The sequence below is a fragment of the Mobula birostris genome, chromosome 26 (assembly GCF_030028105.1).
Source record: "Mobula birostris isolate sMobBir1 chromosome 26, sMobBir1.hap1, whole genome shotgun sequence".
In the NCBI taxonomy this organism is placed as follows: Eukaryota; Metazoa; Chordata; class Chondrichthyes; order Myliobatiformes; family Myliobatidae; genus Mobula; species Mobula birostris.
The window spans coordinates 12,751,457-12,771,249 of NC_092395.1; the positions used below are offsets into that span (position 1 = coordinate 12,751,457).

The 19,793-nt window shown below is 43.4% G+C and overlaps 1 long non-coding RNA gene across 1 annotated transcript; it reads left to right on the plus strand.

Moving 5' to 3' along the window:
- Positions 1–2,339: 2,339 nt before the first annotated feature.
- LOC140188387 (uncharacterized) lies at positions 2,340–18,557 on the plus strand. Its single transcript, XR_011883305.1, has 2 exons — positions 2,340–2,424; positions 17,685–18,557. It is a non-coding gene; the product is annotated as an uncharacterized lncRNA (long non-coding RNA).
- Positions 18,558–19,793: the final 1,236 nt, after the last annotated feature.

Here is a 19,793-nt window from a genome sequence, read left to right on the forward strand (position 1 = left end):
TGATCCCACTGGTATTAGCACAGGACAGTTGACATCTTAGTCCACGTGTATTTTTAACTCTCATATCTGCATGTTCCTGACCACATGAACTTTTGGTGTAGCAGTTTCTACTGTTGCATTAAGCCATTCCACATTAAAAGAATCAGCTGTTCTTTTGTGCTTCACGTTCTTTGCTTCTTTGGAATTTGACATAGTGAATCAACAATTTCTTCAATAAAAACAGTGTAAATAAGCCATTTCTAAAATCTGCTGACTAATCATCGCAGACTCCATGTTAACCACACTACTCACATCAGAAACCGGAAAAGGAAATGTGATTGTGTACGAAGGTGAAATATACCTAACATGCCAATGAGGTAGAGGGTGACTATCTTTTGTGTGATAGTAGCAAAAACTATGTGCACACACACGCGCACACCTTAGAGGAAAGATTGGTTGTGAATGAAGGCTTATCAAAATCAACCTTCTGTTAATTCTCTTTCTCAGTTCTTCTCCAATGATCTGCCCTGTCTCAGGTCATGATTGATTGGAAGCAAGCTCCATGCCAAAGCGCTCAGCCTGCATCGTGCAGTTGAACATTTTGGAATTGGAAAGAACCCATAGCCCGATCCAGTTGGTGTGTTGGACTGTCCCGTCAACCAGGACAAATGGGACTATCCATCAGGCAGGAATAATGGATTGTCCCATCTAAAACATCTCTTCAACCTTATTCTATTGAAATACAGCGCAGGGTAGGCCCTTCTGGCCCTTCAAATCGCACCACCCAGCAACCCCCAATTTAACCCTAGCGTAATCCCGGGACAATTTACAATGTTCAACTAACCTACCTACTGGTACGTCATGGGACTGAGGGAGGAAACTGGAGCACCTGGAGGAAACCCACGTGGTCATGGGGAGAATGTACAAACTCCTTTTAGGCAGCAGCAGGATTACAATACAGAGTAAAAGCTTCCTCTATACTGTTGCATCAACTATTGACACTGTATACATTCAGTGGCTACCTTATTAGGCACTTCCTGCTCCTAATAAAGTAGCCTCTGAGTATATGTTCATGGCCTTCTGCTGCTATAGACCAAGGTGCAATGTGTTGTGCATTTAGAGATGCTCTTCCACACTCCATTGTTGTAACCTGATTATTTGAGTTACTGTCACCTTCCTGTCAACTTGATCCAGTCTGGCCATTCTCCCTGACTTCTCTCATTAACAATGTGTTTTTGCCCATAAAACTGCCACTCGCTGGATTATTTTTGTTTTTCACACCATTCTCCGTAAACTATAGAGACTGTTGAGCATGAAAATCCCAGGAGATCAACAGTTTCTGAGATACTCAAAGCACCCAGTCTGGCACCAACAATCATTGCATAGTCAAAGACACTTAGATCACAATTCCTCCTCATTTTAATGCTTGGTCTGTACAACAACTGAACCTCTTGACCATGTCTGCATGCTTTATGCATGGAGTTGCTGCCACATGATTGGCTGACTGGATACTTGCATTAACAAGCAGGTGTATAGGTGTACCTAATAAAATGGCCACTGATTGTAGGTCAAATCCAGATAAGAAGTTATGAAATACAGTGGTTACATTACTGGATTAACAAATTGAAGTCTGGACCATTGATCCGGAGGCATGTGTGTGTTTTCCATCTTGAAATTTGGGAATTTTAAATCCTATTAGATTTAGATTCAGATTTATTTATTTATTCACATTCATACAGTGAAACATGTCACTTGTGATAACAACCAATACAGCCTAGGATGTGCTGGGGGCAACACACAAGTGTTGTCACTCATCCTGACACCAGCATAGCATGCCCACAATGTTCAGAAGAACAACACAAACAGAAAAACAAGTCCTTTTCCCACCATCCAACCCACCCACACCCTCACGCATGTAGACAAGTCTCCCACCCCATGACAGGCTACATCCGGGCTTACAGTGCTTTGACCCAGAGTCCCAGACTCGCAGACATTGGGCCCCCAACATTCAATCCATTGCCTGGACTAGCAGACTCAACCTTTAATTGATTAAATTAGTATTTAATTACTCTTCCTAAAGGGCAGTCTTATTATCACGAAACTTCTTGGCTGTTATAAAACCCAACTGCTGTCTTCAGGGAAACAAATACTTCCAGAGTCTGGCTAATATGTAACTCCTCAATGTCATTGATTGGACTGAATTGGTCTATTATTGTTACACGTACTGAGACAGAGTGGAAAGTTTTTGTTGTGCATTCCGCCCAAGTAGATCACTTCATGCATAGCGTGACGGTTAGCACAACACTATTACAGCTTGAGACATTCAGGAGTTTAGAGTTCAATTCTGGTGCCGTTTTGTAGAGAGTCTCTGTACATCCTCCCCGTAGAATGTATGGGCTTTCTCTGGGTCCTCTGGCTTCTTCCCATAGTTCATAGCCATACCAGGTAGGTTAATTGGTAAATTGTCCCGTGATTAGGTTAGGGTTAATCAAGTTTTGTGGGGTTGCTGAGGTGTTGTGGCTCGAAGGGCTGGAAGGCCCTACATCATGCTGTATCATGAAGTAAATAATTAGATTGAGACAGTAAATAGAAAACAGGAGGTAGAATATAGTGTTGCAGTTAGAGAGAGGGTGCAGTGCAGCCAGACAAATGAAGTGCAGGGGCCACAATGAGGTAGATTGGGAGATCAAGAGTTTAGCTTTTAGCGTATGAAAGGTCTGTTTAAGAGTATGATAAGAGTGTGATGGAAACTGTGCTTGAGTCTGCTGGTACATCTGCTCAAGCTTTTTCAGCTTCTACCTAATGGGAGAGAGGGGAAGAGAGAATGACCTTTAGTTATGTTGACTGCTTCCTGTGAATTTGTTAGCCGTTAAGGTAGACGCTATATTCTGACAATTCCAGCAAGGTTCCCATCTCCTGAATGAGTTTTAAAACTTCCCTTGTTGTATGTGCACAAAGTCGTCGTGTATGACATGAGGTCTTGTGCCAAACCTATCCATCACCTGCCAATCATCTCCACCTGTTGCCCCTCCTCTTTCCCTTTCTCCCATGATCCTGTCTCCCCTCCTATCAGATTCCTCCTTCTTTACATTTTCCACCTATCACCTTCCATCTTCTCACTTCTGCCACCCACCTTCACTCTCACCTGGTCTCATCTATCACCCGCCATTCACCTCTTCCCAACTTCTTATTCTGGCTGCTTCCCCCTTCATTTGCAGTCCTGTTGAAGGATCTCATCCTAAAAATTTGACTGTTTATTCCTCTCCATAGAGGCTGCCTGACCTGCTGATTTCCTCCAGCAGTTTGTATGTGATGCTTAGGGGCAGCTGAATGCACTCATCTAAAGCTGGACGATCACTTAAAACAAACAGCTACTTCCGTTTACTGAAGAGAGGCTGTCCGTTTGTTACTTTGGGTGTCATTTGACAAGTGCTCCTGCTGGTTGTGTTATCCAGGTTACTGGTTTGCCTTTCATTCCACATTAAGGCATTATTAATTGAAGAAGTATAAGTGATGGACTCATACAGATTGCAAATGAAGGCTTTGTTGTAGTATAGTTAGATTCATAGAGTTATGGAGTGCTACAGCACAAAAACAGGCCCTACAGTCTAGCTGGTCTGTGCTGAACAGTTATTTCTGCCTTGTCCCGTTGACCATGGTCTTCCATACCCTCCAAACTATATATTTATCCAAACTTCTCTTCTTAAACTCACATTCACTACTTCCGCTGGCAGCTCGTTCCACACTCGCACCACTCTCTGAATGAAGAAGTTCCCACTTAGGTTGCCCTTAAATATTCCACCTTTCACCCTTAACCTATGATCTCACCCAGCCTGAGTGGTCAATCTCTTCTCATTCTCCTACGCCCCAGGGAATAAAGCCAATCTTTTCCTATAACTCAGTCCCTCAAGTCCCACTCACATCCTTATAAATTTTCTCTAACAAACATCCAAAATCAAGCAAATCTTGTTGAGCATCATCTCCTGATGCACTAACCAAGCCATCCTGGGAGATCCATTCCATACTGACATGAAATTAGCATTAAAAAGATTTGTAATTGCCATAAATTGAAACCACAATTTAACCAGCAGTCTATTTTACAAGTCATTAACATTGACATTTTAAGGCATGTAATATTTCTCCTATTTTTGGCCAAGTCCTTTAACTCTGATACTTTTTCAGTTAAATAATAACTTATGCTTTTTTACTTATTCACTTCGGAAGAATCTAGTCTAAGCTTTAATCTACCCACTGACTTGGCCTCCAACAACAACGTACGGTAATGACTTTTGTAGATTCACCATGATCCTCATATAAAGCAATTCCTCCTCATCTCTATTCTAAAGGGATGTCCTTCTATAATGAGGCTGTGCCCTCTGGTCCTGGACCTTCGTATTTTAAATATTAAAAAACCTAAAGAGGACAAGGAAAGGATGTTTCCCCTATTATCAGGAACATCCTTTCCCCGTCCTCTTTATAGGTTTTTTAATATTTAGTACAATTTCAATTATACCCCTTCCCCCACCATTCTTCTAAATTTTAACGAGTATAAGCCCAGAGCCATCACACAGAGAGCGGTGAATCTGTGGAATTCTCTGCCACAGGAAACAGTTGAGGCCAGTTCATTGGCTATATTTAAGAGGGAGTTAGATATGGCCCTTGTGGCTAAAGGGATCGGGGGTATGGAGAGAAGACAGGTACAGGGTTCTGAGTTGGATGATCAGCCATGATCATGCTGAATGGCGGTGCAGGCTCGAAGGGCTGAATGACCTACTCCTGCACCTATTTTCCATGTTTCTATCAAACACTCCTCATACATGAACCTTTTCATTCCAAAGATCATCCTCATAAATCTCCTCTGGACTTTCCTTCATGCCAGCACAAGCATTTCTTAAATAAAAGTGCAAAACGGCTCCTCATACTCCAAATGTGCTCCAACAAATGCCTTATAAAGCCTTGACATTGCATCCTTGCTTTTATATTCTGGTCCTCTGGAAATTAATGCCAATATTGCATTTGCCTTCCTTACTGCTGACTCAAATTGCATTTTAAATATTAGGAAGTATAGCACTAGGACTCCCAAGACCCTTTGTAGCACCATTTTCTGAAGATGATCGGTGTTTAGAAAATTGTCTGCATCTTTGTTCCTTCCACCAAAGTACATAGCCATACACTTCCTTGCAATGCATTCCATCTACCACTTGTGTGCCCATTCTTATAATCTGTCCAAGACCTTCTCACTTCTTCAATCTTGGTATCATCTGCAAACTTGGTCACAAAGCCATCGATTATAAACATATAATCCAGATGATTAACATATAATGTGAAAAGTTGTGTACCTAACACTGAACCCTGTAAATACATCAGTATTCACCAGCACCCAGCCAGAAAAGGCCCTCTTTATTCCAACCCTTTGTCCTCTTCCAGTCAACAAATCTTCTGTCCATGCGGCTGTCTGTTCTGTAATACCATGTGCCCTTATCTTGTTTAGCAGCATCATGTGCTGCACCTTGTCAAATGTCTTCTGAAAATCCGAGTAAATAACATCCACTGATACTTCTTTGTCTATACTGTATATTATAATATATTATATTATAGCCTATTTTGCATAGTTGGAAAGTAGTTGTCGGTGCCTGGAGGTTTATGGCAGGGAGTTTCTCCCTTTGCCACCTGCTATCGGGGACTCGGGAGTCGATCGACTCGGGACTTTGAAACTTTTTTTTACCGTGCCCTTGATCTGTTCTTTATCAAATTATGGTATTGTTTTGCACTGCTGTAATTATATGTTATAATTATGTGGTTCTGTTAGCGTTAGTCTTTGGTTTGCCCTGTTTTTCTGTGATATCACTCTGGAGGAACATTGTATCATTTCTTAATGCATGCATTCATTTCTGATGACAATAAACGAAGACTGAGTGTTCTCATAATCTAATCTAATGATCTAATATGATAAAGAAATATTATAAAGTTGCTCTCTGTTACATATGATATTCTGAGGGTATGTTTAAATTCTTAATTACATTGCCAGTTTTGGAGGTAGTCCAATTCTTGGGATGAGATGCTTGTCTATCAAGAGAGGCTAATCTGGTATAAACTTCCAGGGAGAATGATTTTATTGTGGCAGGAATCTGAAGGAATTTTCTAGGATGGACACTGACTGCTCGATTTCTCCAGCAAGGTAGTCCTGAACTGGGATGCACCAAGTAGAGATGAAAGGTCACCCTTTTAAAATTGGGTGACAAGAACTTTCTCAGGTCAACCTGTAAATCCTTTGATTGCTCTATTTCAAAGTGCATGGATGCTTTGTGCTTAAGTAGTTCTGAGGCTGAGTGTCATTGATATTCAGTGGAGATACACAAGACTGTAGTTGCCAGAGAACGGGCACCAAAGAATTTTTTGGAAGAACTCAATGGATTGAGCAGCAACTGTGGGGGGAGGGGGGAGGAATTGCTGCCATTACAGGTCGACCCCCACCACCCCCCACCCGGTTGGTTGAGGGTGCCAGATGGGGTGGTTTCAGGATATTAAAAACTGCTGCTCTCCTGGGATTTTCATGCACAAGAGTCTGTAACGTTTACAGACATCGGTGTGATAAACAAAAACATCCGATGAGCGGCAGTTCTGTGGGAGAGGATGCCTTAATGAGAGAGATCAGAGGAGAATGGCCAGACTGGTTCAAGCTGACAGGAAGGTGACAATAACTCAAATAACCATGCATTACAATGGTGTGTTATGAAGGCAGAAGTGTTTGACGTATTGTGAACACAGAACGTAGAAGTGGGTGGACTTCAGCAGCAGAAGACCCTGAACATACACACAGTGGCCTCTTTATTAGGCCCAAGAAGCATCTATTAAAGTAGTCACTGAGTGTGCCTGCCTGCAAAACATACTGTAAGTATATAACCACAGTATTCAGCTCTGCAACTCAGTTTAGAGATCTTTAGCTACGTTACGGCCTTTGGATCCATCACTTTGGAGAGTTACGCATGTCTAATTCTACAACGCACGTTGGCTCTTCTGTCTCTCGGCTAAAGTTTAGGCTCTGCGCTGTAATCATAGTGGTGTTTACATCTGATCCGCAACTGAATGCCAGTAAAATTCACTAGTTTGACATTCCCAGGTCTCATGTAACATGAGGGATGGACTTGAGCCTAAACAGCAATGAAACATTATCACTTCCCTATATATCTTCACAGCTACAGTACATTGCCACAGCCAAAAATCAAAATAAAGCTGCAGATACTGGAAATCTGAAATGAAAGCAGAAAATACTGAGAGCACTGAAATGTCCAGGAGTCATGAGGCAATGCTGCAGCTCTATAAAACCCTCATTAGACTGCACTTGAAATATTGTGTTCATTTCTGGCCACTTCATTATAGGAAGGATGTGGAAGCTTTCGAGAGGGTGCAAAGGAGGTTTATCAGGATACTGCCTGGACTAGAGAGCAAGTCTCATGTGTGAGCTAGTGCTATTCCCTTTGGAGTGAAGGAGTATGAGGGGCGACTTGATAGAGGTATATAAGAAGATGAGGCATAGATGGAGTGGATACCTACAGACTTTTTCTCAGGGCAGAAATGGCTAATATGAGGGAACATAATTTTAAAGTGATTGGGTGGGATGTCAGAGGTAAGTTTTTTACACAGTGTGGTGAGTGCATGGAATGCTCTGTCAGGGGTGGTGGTGGAAGCAGATACATTAGGGGCATTTAGAAGTTCTTAAATAAGCATATGAATGATAGTAAAATTGGAGGGTTATGTGGGAGGGAAGGGTTAGATTGATCTTAGATTAGGTTAAGGGCGGCACAGTCGTGTAGTGGTTAGCGCAACGCTTCACGGTGCTAGCGACCCATGTTCAGTTCTCGCTTCTGTCCTGTAAAGAGTTTGTACGTTTTCTCAGTGACCACGTTGGTTTCCTCTGGGTGCTCCGGTTTCCTTCCACAGTCCAAAGACATACCGGGCAGGTTAATTGGTCCCGTGATTAGGTTTGGGTTAGATAGGTGATAGCTGAGCAGCATGGCTCGAAGGCTGGAAGGGCACTGTATCACAATAAAAATAAATTTTAAAAAGTTCAGCTCAACTGTGGACCGAAGGGCCTGTACTGTTCTCTGTTCCATGTTTTACATTCACTTGGTGGGTCAGGCAGCATCCACGATGAGAGAGACAGTCAAAATTTCATGTCAATGACCTTTCATCATATGGTGCAGTAAATGGATTGGAATGCCGTCCCAGAGGCACTCTATGTCTACAGTCCAGTGGCAGCACCACTGCCTCGTGCAGAAAGGTTGCAAGGTTAAACCCTCACTGGTGCATTACCATACATGCTAATCTTTCGGGTCATAGAGAACAACAGCATCGAAAGAGGCTATTTGGCCCATCTAGTCTATGCTGAACTGTTATTCTGGCAAGTCCCATTGACCTGCAGCTGGACCATAGCCACTGGTATTCCTCCCATCCATGTACCTATCCAAACTTCTCTTAAATGTTGCAAGCGAACTTCTGCTGGCAGCTCATTCCACACTCTCACCACCCTCTGAGTGAAGAGAATGTAGATAGAGTAAAAACTAATCACACAGACAAAATTCTCATCCCCTAATTATGCAGAGAATCAATGCATTCTCCTGCCATCCTGGCCAATATCTATCCCTCAGCCAAAGTCAACTATTTCTTTATTTCATTGTTGTACACAAGTTGGCCACCATGTTTCTTTTCACTGGGATGTCACTTCAGTGTTGTTGATTTGCAGTTAAGTCTTCAAATGCACTTTGAAAATTAAGATTCATGTGTATTTAGATGTTTAGCATCTTTCACAAATGTGCATATACTGGATGATCCGTCCTGATGAAGGCTCTCAGTTCTTTATTCCTCTCCATAGATGCTGCCTGACTGGCTGACTTCCTCCAGCGTGTGTGTGTGTGTTCCTCTGGACTTCCAGCATATCTTGTGTTCTGATACTGTTTCTGTGTGGTGGTCCCCCGGGCTCTAACAGGCAAAGCTGTGGGTTCTACATCCAGAGCAGAGATCTGAAAACTATCTACAGTATTGTCTTACACTCCAGTGCAGTCCTGAGGGAGTGCTGCACAGTCAGAGGTGCTGCTTTTCAGATGAAACATGAAACTGAGGCTACGATGCCTTCTTTTTGGTTACTACCAGATATGCTTACTGGCGTTTATGGCAGCAATGAAGGTCCTCCATCTCTGTCTGTCTTTGGCCTTATGTAGTTGCACACAGGTATAGGAAAATTCTTCATTGCTGTTTCCATAACAATTTTTTTTTGACCAGGCAGGGTTGTTAGTCCTGAACCTATGAACCTGGAGGACTGGTGGACCACTCTTAATGTGGTCGCTAACCTTTGCTCTGTTTGACATGGCTGACCCGACCAAGAGCCAAAGCACAGACTCCAGACAGCATAACTCTTTGGGTCATTGAGGCATGCAAGCCTCCAAATACTACAACAGCTTTGTGGTCCTCTTGGAGGACCTTCTTCTTAAGTAGCTGCGAAAGTACCCATGACACCAGTCAGAAGCAGAGATGTTGTTTTGACTGATGAATATCTCTCAAACATCATTAAAAATTGATTTTCTGCCTTGGTATCACTGGACTTATCACAGTCCTTCATGGGTTGGTTAGCACAACAGCAGCCTCAAGACAAAGTAAATTCATTTGGCTGTGTGGTGTTCAGGAATAACATCAGAAACAATGTAGAAAATTCATTCTCTGGTTGCATCACAAGGCCTAGTAGAAAAAACAGCAATGAACAGGAACAGAAAAACACAAGTTATGAGAGGTATCAATTGGGTCAATGCAAGCAGGTCTTTTCCACTGAGGTTTGAATTGGGAATACAACTAGAGGTCGTGGGTTAAGCGTGAAAGGTGAAATGTTTAAGGGGACCATGAGGGGAAAGTTCTTCACTCAGAGGGTTGTGAGAGTGTGGAACGAGCTGCCAGTGCAGGTGGTATATGCGAGCTTGATTTCAACATTTTAGAGAAGTTGGGATAGGTACATGGATGGGAGGGGTATGGAGGGCTATGGTCCGGGTGCAGCTTGATGGGACTAGGCCGTTCAAGTGGTTCAGTATGTACTAGATAGGCCGAAGGGTCTACTTCTGTGCTGTACTTTTCTATGAATCTATGACTCTAAGTGATGGACTCAACCAGTTCTATCAGGGGTGCAGCTTTCCCCATCATCAAGGATGTCTATAATAGATGATATTGTAGGAAGGTCCATTATTACACAAACTTCTACACATTTGGCCATGTTACCTTCTCCCCACGGAGTTTCTGCTTTCAAAAGCATGCCCATGAAGACTGGATTTTTGTGAGAAAACATACTCACAAAGCGCAGGAGGGTGCTGCTCTGCAGGGCAAGCAGCATCTATGGAGGGGAATAAACAGACCGCCTTTTGGGCTGAGACCCTTTGTCAGGACTGGAAAGGAAGGGAACAGAAGACAGAGTAAGAAACTGGGGGGAAGAGAATGAGTACCAGCTGGCCAGGTGATAGGTGAGACCAGGTAAGAGGGAACTTGGTGGGTTGAAGTAAGAAGCTGGGGAGGACATAGACCATAAGACGTGGGTACAGAGTTAGGTCATTAGGTCCATCGAGTCTACTCTGCACTTACTAATCAAGGACTTATCAACCTAAGCTTTAAATATATCCAATGACTTGGCCTCCACAGCTATCAGTTGCAATGAATTCCACACCCTCTGCCTTTCAAAGTTCCTCCTCATCTCTGTGTTAAAGGGACATCCTTGTATTCAGAAGCTATGACCTCTAATCCTAGACTTGCCCACTATAGGAACTATCCTCTTAGTGCCCATAGGTATAAGAGGTAAAGTGCCGAACAAGAAGGAATCTTCCAGCATTTTCTACCCCTTCCTCCCTTACTCCTTCCCCTCCCCTCACCTCCTTATAATGGCTGTTGTCCCCTTCCTTTCCAGTCCTGATGAAGGGTCTCGGCCCAAAACATCAACTCATTATTGCTCTCCATAAAAGCTGCCTGACCTGAATTCCTCTAAGTTGATCAAGATTTCCAGAATCTGCTGTATCTCTTGTGCTCGAGAGAAGATTCTGTTTGGCTTTTTCCAGAGGGGAATGAGAAGGAATACGGTGAAGCGTTCTCTTAACTTATTCCACACACATAAATCATATTTCTGCAGCTGCTGATCACAGCCTTTGAGTGGGCATAGTCAGGTAACCAGTGACAACCGTGATTTTTCTTAAGCTACACACACAAGATGCTGGAGGAACTGAGCAGGTCAGGCAGCATCTACAGAAATGAATAAACAGTCGACGTTCCTGGCCGAGACCCTTCTTAAGGATTGGAAAGGAAGGGGGAAAACGCCAGAATAAAAAGGCAGAGGAGTTAGGGAAAGGGAAGGAAAATAGCTAGAAGGTGATAGGTGAAGCCAGGTGGGTTATCATCATCATTGAGTGCTGTGTCAGATGACGTGGGCAATCACAATCTTTGACCATGATTGTTCTTGGCAAATTCTTACACAGAAGTCAGTTGCTATTGCCTTCTTCTGGGCAGAGTCTAGATGGGTGACCCCAGACATATCAATACTTTTCAGAGATTACCTGCCTCGTGTCAGTGGTCACATAACCAGGACTTGTGCTATGCGCTAGCTGCTCACACGACCATCCACCACCTGCTCCCATAGCTTCACATGACCCCAATAAACAGGCTAAGCTGGTGCTCCACCTTGCCCAAGGGTGACCTGTGGGCTAGCAGAGGGATGGAGTGCCCTTACACCTCCTTTGTTAGAGACTTTGCACCACCTCGCCACCGGGTAGGAAAGATAAAGGGCTGTAGAGGAAGGAATCCGATAGAGGACCCAGTGGGAGTTGATAGCAGGTAAGAAGAGGTAAGAGGCCACAGTGGTTTTTCTTTCTGCTCTCCTGGAGTCACAGATTTCTACAGTGATCCAAATCCATTCCAGAGGAGAGGAATCAGTCAGAAACAGTAAAATCTGCCTATCTTTTCCCATCTTTAGCTGCTATTTATTCTCAGCTCCTGCTCTGTTACATTTCTGCTCAGGCATTTGGTCACCTAACCTAATGTCCTCACTTTCTTACTGCCCATAACACTGATGGTGTCTAGGGCAGCAATGAAGGTCCGCCATTTCTGTCATATCGTCACACGCAGATATAGAATGACTCTTCATTGCAGTTTCTGTAACAATTATTTTTGACCAGTCAGGGCTGTTAGCCCTGAGCTGAACCCCCAAGCCTGGAGGACCAATGCACCACTCTCAGTGGGGCCTCTACCCTTTGATCTGTTTTGCATGGGTGACCCTACCAAGAATCAAAGCACAAAGCCCCAACTTCAGCCAACATAGCTCTCCAGATCATTGAGGCATGCTAGCCTCCAAACCCTATGCCTAGTTTGTGGTCCTCTTGGAATCTAATGTCCTCAATAGCAGAGTTTTCTGGGAGGTCAGGCAGCATACATGGAGAGAAATGAGCAGCCTGTGGTTTGGGTTGAGATCCTTCATCTGAAGCAGGGGTTCCCAACTCTGTTTTATGCCATGGATCAATACCATTAAGCAAGGGGTCCATGGACCTCAGGTTGGGAACCCCTGATCTGTAGTGATGGAAGATCTCAACCTGCAATATCCGCTGTCCATTTTCCTCCACTGATGCTGCTTGTCCTGTTGATTCTGTCTGTTGCTCCAGGCTGCAGAATCTGCAGCTTCTTGCATCTCCAATAAGTTTATCTTATCTGGTTGCCAAGCCATAAGACAACATTAAGGGGCAGCACCTTAGATACTGTTGCAACTCCAGGGAACAGATTCAACCCTGACCACTGGTGGTGACCATGAGGAGTCTGTACATCCTCCCTGCGGGTTGCCCCTGATGCACCCGTCCATCGTAAAGAGATGCTGCTTGGTAGGTTAATTAGGCACTGTAAGATTACTCACCGAGAAGGTGGTGATGGAAATCTCAGGTGGGAGAGGGAACTGACAGGCACGTGAGTGAAATTGGGTTGCAGGAAGTACGTGCGGGGGAATGGAGTGATTGCGTATGGGTCTGGCCACCACACTACAGGAAGAACGTGGAGGCTTTGGAGAAGCCACAGAAGAGACTCACCAGGATGATGCCTGTTTAGAGAACATTAGCTATAAGAGGTTGAATAAACTTGCATTGTTTTTTTTTCCCTGAATGTCAGAGGGAAGGGGAGATGCAATAGAAGCAGTAAACTTGTTAGAGGCTCTGATATAGTCTGCATCAGGGCTTTCCCAACTTGGGGTCCATGGCATAAAAAATGGTTGGGAACCCCTGGTCTAGATGGTCAGTTTCTTTTCCCTGGGGTAGAAACGGCAAATGGTAGATTCAAAGTACATTTATTATCAAAGTATGTATACAGTATACAACCCTGAGGTTTGTCTCCCCCACAGACAGCCACAAAACAAAGAAAGCCATGGAACTCATTCTAAGAAAAACATCAACGCTGTCCCCCATGCAAAAAAAACAAATCATGCAAACAGCAACAAAAAAAGAACGCGGGAAAACACAGAATATGAAGCACAAAATCAAAAGAATCCATCGTCAGTTCAGCCCAGTGTTCATTTTCTGCAGGCTGCCCCAGTTCAAAGTCATCCAAAAATAGCAACAGGGAAAGGAGCGACTTGAAACCTTAAAAACATGTCGTAATGTGAACTTCAGTCCAATCCACAAACTGCATCGAATAAACCTTGCTCCAGAACCATCCTCCGACAGCATCGAAGGGGAGAGAAGTCGTTTGAACGCAGGGACCTTCCTTCAGGAACAGCAAGCGGAAAGGAGAAAGACCGCTGCATGCAGATACCTTCACCAGCAGCAGCAAGCGAGAGGCTGTCAGACGGCACTGAATACTTGCTATCCTCCCGCACTCGCCTCAATATTTTAAATCTTCCTCAATGCTTTAATCGGCGAGATTGGCGAGAAATGGAGTGGAGAAATAGAGAGCATCACTTTAAGGTGAGAGAGGACCGCATAGGAGGTTAGTTAGGAAAATTCAGTCGCTAGGTATACATGGAGAGGTGGTAAATTGGATTAGACATTGGCTCGATGGAAGAAGCCAGAGAGTGGTGGTAGAGAATTGCTTCTCTGAGTGGAGGCCTGTGACTAGTGGTGTGCCACAGGGATCAGTGCTGGGTCCATTGTTATTTGTCATCTATATCAATGATCTGGATGATAATGTGGTAAATTGGATCAGCAAGTTTGCTGATGATACAAAGATTGGAGGTGTAGTAGACAGTGAGGAAGGTTTTCAGAGCCTGCAGAGGGACTTGGACCAGCTGGAAAAATGGGCTGAAAAATGGCAGATGGAGTTTAATACTGACAAGTGCGAGGTTTTGCACGTTGGAAGGACAAACCAACGTAGAACATACAGGGTTAATGGTAAGGCACTGAGGAGTGCAGTGGAACAGAGGGATCTGGGAATACAGATACAAAATTCCCTAAAAGTGTCGTCACAGGTAGATAGGGTCGAAAAGAGAGCTTTTGGTACATTGGCCTTTATTAATCGAAGTATTGAGTATAAGAGCTGGAATGTTATGATGAGGTTGTATAAGGCATTGGTGAGGCCGAATCTGGAGTATTGTGTTCAGTTTTGGTCACCAAATTACAGGAAGGATATAAATAAGGTTGAAAGAGTGCAGAGAAGGTTTACAAGGATGTTGCTGGGACTTGAGAAACTCAGTTACAGAGAAAGGTTGAATAGGTTAGGACTTTATTCCCTGGAACGTAGAAGAATGAGGGGAGATTTGATAGAGGTATATAAAATTATGATGAGTATAGATAGAGTGAATGCAAGCAGGCTTTTTCCACTGAGGCAAGGGGAGAAAAAAACCAGAGGACATGGGTTAAGGGTGAGGGGGGAAAAGTTTAAAGGGAACATTAGGGGGGGCTTCTTCACACAGAGAGTGGTGGGAGTATGGAATGAGCCGCCAGACGAGGTGGTAAATGCGGGTTCTTTTTTAACATTTAAGAATAAATTGGACAGATACATGGATGGGAGGTGTATGGAGGGATATGGTCCGTGTGCAGGTCAGTGGGACTAGGCAGAAAATGGTTCAGCACAGCCAAGAAGGGCCAAAGGGCCTGTTTCTGTGCTGTAGTTTCTATGGTTCTATGGTTCTATGGTTCTATGGAAAGTTAGAAGAAGGTATTCAAGGCAAGTTTTTTTTCACACGGAGCTTGGAACACACAGCCGGAGGAAGTGGTGGGAGCAGGTATGATGGCAATGTTTAAGAGACAGTTAGACTGGCAGATGAACAGGCAATGAATGGAGGATTTAGACCACTTTCAAAGAAGCTAAGGAGGGCTGTAAATCTAGTCAGCTCCTTCTTGGGCACTAGCCTACAAAGTACCCAGGACATCTTCAAGGAGCGGTGTCTCAGAAAGGCAGCGTCCATTATTAAGGACTCCCAGCACCCAGGGCATGCCCTTTTCTCACTGTTACCATCAGGAAGGAGGTACAGAAGCTGGAAGGCACACACTCAGCGATTCAGGAACAGCTTCTTCCCCTCTGCCATCCAATTCCTAAATGGACATTGAACCCATGAACACTACCTCACTTTTTAAAAATATATATTATTTCTGCTTTTACATGATTTTTAATCTATTCAATACACATATTACTGTAAATGATCTACTTATTTATTTATTTTTGCTTTTTTTTTCTTCTATATTATGTAAAGCATCGAACTGTTGCCACTAAGTTAACAAATTTCACGATACATGCCGGTGATAATAAACCTGATTCTGATTCTGATTTGGGTTCTGCTTCTGACAGACAGTATTCGTTTAAATTAACATCATGGGCAGCACAGCCATAAAGGCTGAAGGGTCTGTTCATGTTCTACATTCTATGATATGATTGCTCTGAGGGCTAGTATAGATGCACTGGGCCAAATGGCATCCTTCTTACATTGAGAAGAAAACATGAGTGTAAAAATATATAAAATCATTTTTGCCAATTGAAGTAATCAATGCTCGGTTACTTCAGCACAGACTGGAGTTTTAACAAATAGTGTTTAAACTGATGAATAGGTTAAAATGTGGAAAATGCTTCCATTCTCTGTTTTAAACTAGGGGTGAGCTGAGGGTTCACAGCTGCCTACTAAAATCCAGATAAATAATTTTGCAGCTGTTTATAATAGAAGAAAATAAGTGTGTATTTTGAAAGCTGAAAAGGTAGTTCAGTTCTCAGGGGATTAATATAACAACAGAGGCTAAGCAGGAGAGCACTGAAATGCAATAAAATATCCCAAATGGGTTCTCAACATCAGAACTTAAAATTCATGACTGTACCTGCACTGAAGTTATGTAAGGAGTGGAATGCTCCCTTATCAGGGTCAAGTAACAGGAGCAAGGCTGATGTGTGCAGAAGAGTGTGTTGGCAATATATGGATGTATAATGCTCATAATATACACTCAGTCACCACTTTCTTCGGCACACCAATGCTTGTAACCCATCCACTTCAAGGTTCGATGTGCTGTGCACTCAGAGATGCTCTCTTGCACATCACTGTTGTGATGCGTGGTTACTTGGGTTACCGTTGCCCTCCTGTCAGCTTGAACCGGTCTAACCATTCTCCTCTAACCTCCCTCATTAAGAAAGTGTTTTTCTCACGCCATTCTCTGTAAACGCTAGACCACGGGTTCCCAACTTGGGGTTCACAGCCCCCTTGCTTAATGGTATTGGTCCATTACATCAAAAAGGTTGGGAACCCCGTTTTAGACAGTTGTGTGTGGAAAATTCCAGAAGGTCAGCTGTTTCTAAGATGCTCAAACCACCTTGTCTGGCACAAACAATCATTCCATGGGCACAGTCACTTAGATCAAATTTTTTTCCCATTCTGGCATTTGGTCTGAACAACAACTGACCACGTCTGCATGCTTTCATGCATTGAGTTGCTGAGTTGCTGCTACAGGACAGGAAAGGAAGTAGGCAGAAATCAGAATTTGAAGGTGGGGGTGAAAAGATAGGAAGGGGTACAAGCTGGCAGGTGATGTGAGACCAAGTAAGGGGGCAGGTGGGTGGGTGAGAAGGGAGGTTGAAGAATGATGCCAGGGGGGAATAGGTGGAGGAGGCAATGGGATGAGGAAAAGGAAATCAATTCGGAGAGAACAGTGTACCATAGAAGAAAGGAATGGAGGAAGGGCACTAAACAGAGGTCATGGGCAGATGAGAAGAGAAAGGGTGAGAGGGTAACTGGAATGGAGGAGGGGGGAGTGAGGTTAAAAATGATTGGAAATCAGAGAAATTGATGTTCAGGTTGGAAGCTAACCAGAAATAATATGAGGTGTTGCTCCTCCAACTTGAGTTGGGCTTCATCATGGCAGTAGAGTGGGTGTTGGACAAACATCTCATCCCATCTTTCCATCTGCCTACTGGAAAGTGTTTTATCTTCTATGCTGTCTTATTCCCCCTCCCACACATCTCCCTCCCATTTATGGCAGTAGTGTGACTATTCTGACTAACAGCCTCTGCATCATAATATAAACACATGAGTTGGCCTTAGTTTCTGGATTTAGCCAATTTTAAAAGGTTGTAGCATCACCTGGTGTGAAACATTACATTGTTTAGGAACTTGTTTGTTTGCTGCTGCAGCCTTTCACATAAAAGAGGCTTCTATTTTCTCACTTTCATTTGCACATTGGGATAAACAAAGAACTTTTTATTGTCTTAAATTGTCTTATGTTTTGTTTCCTGGATAGGAACATCAGCATATAATTTTTGCAAATGCGCTGCATGAAGAAGAAGCTATTTCAGTGCTGATGGGAGGACAGAGTACACAAAGTGCAATGGGAAGAGGTAGTGGCTTCCACGTTACACACAGCAAACATCCTGGAGAGGCTTCCAAGGTAATCAGTCTGCTTCTGATCGAAGGAAACAGAGAACTGTAGGTTCTGGAGCAACACCTAACTCAGCAGGTCAGGTAGCATCTGTGGATTCAGATTCAGACTAATTTGCCAAAACATAGAGTGAGAGGCGCTGTTTGCATTAACAACCAACACACCCAAGGATGTGCGGGGGGGGGCAGCCCACAAGTGTTGCTACACGTTCTGGTGCCAAAATAGCAAGCCCACCATGTTCAACACATCCACAGCACAACACAGAATAACACAAGCAGCAGCAACAAGCAGCAGGGAAATGAACAGGAGACATTTCGGGTCAAGACCTTTCAACTGGATATAATGAAGGACATGATCTGGACCAAGTGGAAGTCGTTGTCCTGAAGCACCGAATTTCTTTCCACAGGTGCTGCCTGACCCATTGAGGCATTCCAGTAGTGTTTTCCCTTTCTCCCTGAATGTCACTGGCAATTTCCCTGAAAACTATCTTCCACACATTTCTGTGCACTAATTCAGACTGGATTCTGACACCATGCAACGTTCCATTGTATTGAACTCTGGTGTATTTATTAATGAATTTGTTATTACCATATTAACTATTCACTTTGTGAGCTTCACACGAGCAAGGAGTTTCATTGCACAATGATGCGCATGACAATAAACTAATCTGAATCTGTAACAGTTATTGGATCATTAAAAATGTACTCATGCTATTAAACACTGAGTTCAAAACCAGGTTTGTTAACACTGTCTTATTCAAAGTAAAGCTTGCTTTGGAGCAGCAGTACAGTGCAAAGACATAAAATATCTATCATTTCCAAAATAAATAAGCCGTGCTCAAGAATGAAGGAATAATGAGGCAGTGTTCATGGACCATTCAGAAATATGATGATAAAGAAGAAGAAACTCTTGAATCGTTGAGACGATTTAACAGATTTACAAGATTTTAATTTTTTTTATTATTATGTAAATAGAGAAGATTCATGAAAGTTATGGAGTGGATAGTACATACAAAAGTACTGCTTAGGAACAGGCCCTTCGGCCCACAATATTGTGCTGAACCAATTCAGTTATCAAGCAACACACATAAAAGTTGCTGGTGAACACAGCAGGCCAGGCAGCATCTTTAGGAAGAGGTGCAGTTGACGTTTCCAGTCTCGGCCTGAAATGTCGACTGTACCTCATCCTAGAGATGCTGCCTGGCCTGCTGCGTTCACCTTCAACTTTTATGTGTGTTGCTTGAAATTCCAGCATCTGCAGATTTCCTCGTGTTTGCGCAATTATCAAGCAAACGGCCAACTAAGATACTTTCTACTATCTACACAATGTCCATATCCTACCATTCATGTGCCTGTCTAAGTGTCTCTTAAAAGTCCCTAATTGGGTAGCATGGTAGCATAGTGGTTAGCACAATACAGTACCAGTGACTCCGGTTCAATTCTTGTTGATGTCTGTAAAGTGTTTATACGTTCTTTCCTTGCCTGCGTGGGTTTCCTCCCACAGTCCAAAAAGGTAATTTGTCATTGTAAATTGTCCTGTGAGTAGGCTAGACTTAAGTTGGGAGGTTTCTGGGTGGCATGATTCGAAGGGCTGGAAGAGCCCTTCTGCATCTCAATAAATAAAAATAAATAAATATATAAGTGTATGTACCTTTACCACCACCTCAGACTGCACAGTCCAGATACCCACCACTCTCTGTGTAAAAACCCTGCTGCTCACATCTCCTTTGAACTTAACCCTTCTCACCTTCAATGCATGCCCTCTGGTATTAGACTTTTCAACCCCGGGAAAAGGATAGAGTCTGTCTACCCTATCCAGGCCTCTCATAATCTCATAAACCTCTATCAGCCTCTGCCACTCCAGAGAAAACCTCAGTTTGTCTAACGTCCCATTATAGCACATTCCCTCTAATCCAGGCAGCATCCTGGTAAATAACTTCTGCATCCTCTCTAAAGCCCCGACACCCTTCCA